The sequence below is a fragment of the Anneissia japonica genome, unplaced genomic scaffold (genome assembly GCF_011630105.1).
Source record: "Anneissia japonica isolate Jap-2015-1 unplaced genomic scaffold, ASM1163010v1 scaffold3220_len204154_cov177, whole genome shotgun sequence".
NCBI lineage: Eukaryota > Metazoa > Echinodermata > Crinoidea > Comatulida > Comatulidae > Anneissia > Anneissia japonica.
Window position 1 is genome coordinate 20,379 of NW_022724029.1, and position 4,737 is coordinate 25,115.

A 4,737-nucleotide genomic window follows, 5' to 3' on the forward strand; every position below is an offset into this window, starting at 1 on the left:
CCTTTCTTTGATGGTTTATGTATATAATTTAACAGTGTTAACGGCTACCTTGATTTATATTTTAGTGTATGCTATTATTTGTTTCTAGCCGTACTTATTGTGTAATGGAGTTTATCTGGTGGTATTTGAATCTGTTTAACCATGAAGCCTCCGTGGTCTAATGGTTATGACGCTTGCCTTGACAGTGAGAGGTCGCAGGTTCGAGTCCCACCAGAGGCATTTTATTACACAATTTCTTTATTCATTTATTTACAGGACTACATTCGTTGCAAGCTATGCTACACGATGTATTATTATGTATTTTATTCGAACACTGTATTTACCTTTCTTTGATGATTTATGTATATAATTTTACAGTGTTAACGGCTATCTTGATTTATATATATATATAATATATATATATATATGAGTGATAAATGCAAATTAAATAATTATTATTATTATTATTATATTGTGGCCATATGAAACAGCTTAGTATTTAATTCGAGATGAAGATAAAACACAGAAGAGAGCGTATGAACGTGCGATATTATTTGTATTATTCTGGGCTTCCGTCGAGGAGAAATAACACATTTCGTCGAGGTTTTGTCCTTTAGACCCCTCCGATTCTGAGAGTATGGATTTTCTAGATTTTTAACAAATTAATTTGGAAAATAAAATTCGAATTGTGAATTAAGCGTAATTGTAAATATTAACACTGTTTGTATTTTATGTGGGTTGTCGTTTTTTTCTAATTCTTGGGAAAATAATATATTACTATTTTTTAAAATGTAGGCGTTGGCATGTCGATTTAACTGGGTTTCCTATGTATATTTTGATTGCATGGGAATAAGCTTGGGACTTAATACGGTACCTGACTTAATATCAATTTATTTGGATAAAATGCTTTTAAAACACACATACCATAATGTAGTGCATGCATAAATGAAGCCCGGTCCAGACTATCAAATTTTATTTGAAAAAAAAAAACAAAAAAAAAACAAACATATGCCTTGCCTAATATGGTCATCATGACATCACATCATGACCATATATAGGTACATCATGACTATATATGGGCTTACAAAAATTGTTTGTGAAAGGAAATTTGATAATCTGGACAGGGCTTTACAGTTGAATACATCAAGTAAAATAAATGTTGCAATTTTTTAACTAATTGCAAGAAAATTATTTTCTTTTAAGAGTTATTTTTCTAGAAAGTTCCCAGGTTTAAAGGCTTAATTTAGTGAGCCTGTCTTCCTGAGCTCCCTAATAAAAACAATGTACCAGTAGGGAAACCATGTTCATAATAAATAAATTGCATTTAGTTTTCTCAATGGCCGATTTATGTTGAACATGTGTTATATGGTATCTTCATTTCCACAATAAATTATAAATAATACTGGTATTTATAAATGTATGTACTGTGTTCTGCTATTACAGTAGTCAAAACATCCTGCAATTTTATTCAGTCCTATATTATTTTAATTCACTGTGTTTTATCTTTAGCGAATATCCCTAGCTAATTCAGTACATTGGTGTTTAACACAATTAAATGGTTTTTATTTTCAATCTATTGTTTTGTATAATCAATAAACGTTTATCATGATTTTATAATACTCTTGTAACGAGGATAATGATTGCCATTCCAGATCACCATTGAAATGTTCTTTATGTGGTACGAGGTACCTTTAAAATGGTTCTCGCCATGGTTTGAAGTTCTCGATCCTTTATACATCAAAAGAACCACTGCAAGTTCATATGGCACAGGGAAGTGCACGTATCTTACACAGTAAATATTCATATAGTACAATGTTGTAGTCATCTTGTCTGTCAAAAATATACTTATTGTAACCAATTATTCTACTATATTTTCTAAGAATATTTTCAAGAATATTATCCAGATGATAACAGGCATGCTTTGAAAATCATTTTTACTATCTTTTCTTATACTTCATGGTAATTTCAAAAAACATTGTTTTTTTTTAACAACAATTATACAAAGGAACTCTGGACCGTTGTAAAACTAACAACCATTTCACAAAAAAACTGGATCGCCCTTCAATCTTGTGCTCTATTAGGTAGTTGTTTTTATGTTGTAGATTTTATTTGTTCCCCTCAATGTACTATGTTTACTGTATTGTCTGAGCTACTGCAGCTTTGTATGGGCTAATACCTACCCCTCATACTTAAATAAATTCACATTATTAAACAAAAAAGCTATTAGGATTAAATCTATCGCTCCACTGCGGTCTCATTCATCTAGTTGATACTCTATTTTAAATTCGCTCAAACTCCCTGATATCTACTCTCTTCAACAAGGTATTTTTATGTATGCATCCTATAGCCTTACTCCATTTTACCAAAGTACTTCTGTCATACCTTCAAATCTGATTCCTCTCTACACAATTACTGTACTCGAGGTAGATATGGTGTATACATCCCTAATCATAAGACAAATTATTTTCAACATAATATTAGATTTACTGGCCCTAAACTATGGAATTCTCTACCTCCTCTAGTTGTCGATTCTATTAAAAAAAAAAATTATCCAGCTCAAGAAACACATTATTTCTAGTTATTATATACTCAATATACTCAACTCCCTTCACTAACTAAATGTTCTGTCTTGGTTCAATTTGAACTGTAGCTTTTTTGTGTGTGCGTGTGTCTTCTTTGTCCTGTCTTGTGCAGGTCCTCTTTAATTTCTGTTTGTTTTTCGTACCTCCCACAAGATGATTTTTCTTTCTGGCTCTGTGCTTTTATCCTTTTCTCATGAATTTGTAATGATCTTGTATTATATTTTTATACGAATTGAAAAGGAATCAAATAAATGTTACTTTGAATTGAATTGAATTGAATTGAATTGAGTACACTTCATCTAGAGCGTGATAAATTATTTATTACCGATGCTTCAAGCCGTTCGAAATTCTACGGTATTTATTAATATGTAGGCCTATATCCAAATATAATACAGAGCATAATTGTATCCTGTATATTTATAACACATGCTTATTTTAATTGCATATTGTTTATATTTCACAATACCCTGCAGGTTGTGTAAATAAAGTCACTGTTATTCATTGTATTCTAGTTATGGCACTGATAGGAACAAAGGAGCTAGAGTGTAAACAATTGGGCAGAATTTGGGCATTTTCCTGTTTTTGTAGGCCCTACCTCTTAAAGCTAACTGCTTAAATGAGCAGTGACCGATGGTGGAGAGAGATCCAGTGCCTTTAAAAAGAGCAGTGTCTCTCTCTGTAGGGAAGAAAAAAGAAAACAATTCTGAGAGAAAAAAACAATACCCTGCAGGTTGTGTAAATAAAGTCACTGTTATTCATTGTATCATTTTGCATTCGTGTTCCTTGCAACTCAATTCATCTAGTTATGGCACTGATAGGACATGTTTTCGCAATATATCTACATTAATTTAAAATAGGCCTACGAATTTTGATTTGGCCATTACTTTGAGTTATGCACTACCTTCTGTGTCCAGAAATAAAACTTTTTTTCAACTTGGAAACCACTGGACAGGATCTAGTCACATGACAATAAAATATATAAAAGGTGTTAGAATAATATTTGATACCGCAGAGTGTTGGTTCTAGGGTAGACATTTGCACTGTATTATGCGCTTACAAAAATGAAAATTAGCATAATGTATTAATGTTGATAACAAAATTATTTTATCTGGTACCAATCTAAGCTCTATCCTTAGATGTTAGATGTGCTGGCAAAGAGAGCCACATTTCACACTGAAGGGTGTGTACGACATCAGTAATATTATGTCAATTCCAAGAATGTTTAAGGTTATATCGGTTGATGAGGAATTTATTGATTAGGCCTATAATAGCAAATTGCATCAATTTATTTTGCAAAAACAAGGTTTCCAGCTTCAGAGGGGGCACATCTCCTGTCCGCACAAGGGCACATATTGGTGCTAACACCAGGCGCGTAACAGGGGTCTTGGGTCAGAGTGGGTATTTATTTTTTTATTTTTTTATTTTTATAGAGGGTAACCCTTCTAGTTTAGCCTAGTAGGTTAACTGATATTCAGGACCCTCTTATATAATAATAACATTAAAGAACAGTACAAACAACATCATTACAACATAATAATAATAATAACAACAACAACAACAACAATCCTCATTCACCATCTGTACACATTGAGGCCCTTCTTTTAGGTTAAAATTATCTATCTTAAATAATCTTTCTTGAGTTTGGGACTATTATGTGTTTAAATAATTTAAAAGGATAAAACTAAAAAAGCCCTAAAAAATGCGCGCCAAGCGCGCAAAATATTTTTGTGTTTTTAATTCTAATTTCGTCGGAATTGATGAAAACTCCCTAAAATGTGCAATTTATAGAGAAGTGGCCTACCGTAACAAGAAATGCGCGCAAAGAATTTGAGAATTTTAGGCACTTTCAGAGGATACATTTGTCAAGGGGTGGAGAAAGATTTTCCAAAGATGGATATTTTCCCCTTGTCCCCCAGTGTTGTTAATGTTAATTTCGTGGGAAGTGATCAAAACTCCCTAAAATGTGCAATTTTTAGAGGAAATTGGGCCATGTTAACAAGAAATGCGCGTGAAATTTGAGGTTTTTAGGCACTTTCAGGGGATGAAAAGGCATTTATAAAGGGGTGGGAAAGATTTTTCAAAGATAGATATTTTCACCTTGTTCCCCAGTGGTTACACCATCGGGCAGCATAGATCAAAGGAGTTATGACAGTTTTTTGTCTTTATTTTTCTCTTC

At 32.5% G+C, this 4,737-nt stretch overlaps 1 protein-coding gene across 2 annotated transcripts in view; it reads left to right on the forward strand.

Annotated features, from left to right (window-relative positions):
* Positions 1-4,737, forward strand: part of LOC117112473 — a 75,498-nt gene that overhangs the window by 10,323 nt on the left and 60,438 nt on the right. The gene's annotated exons all lie outside the window — the stretch shown is intronic.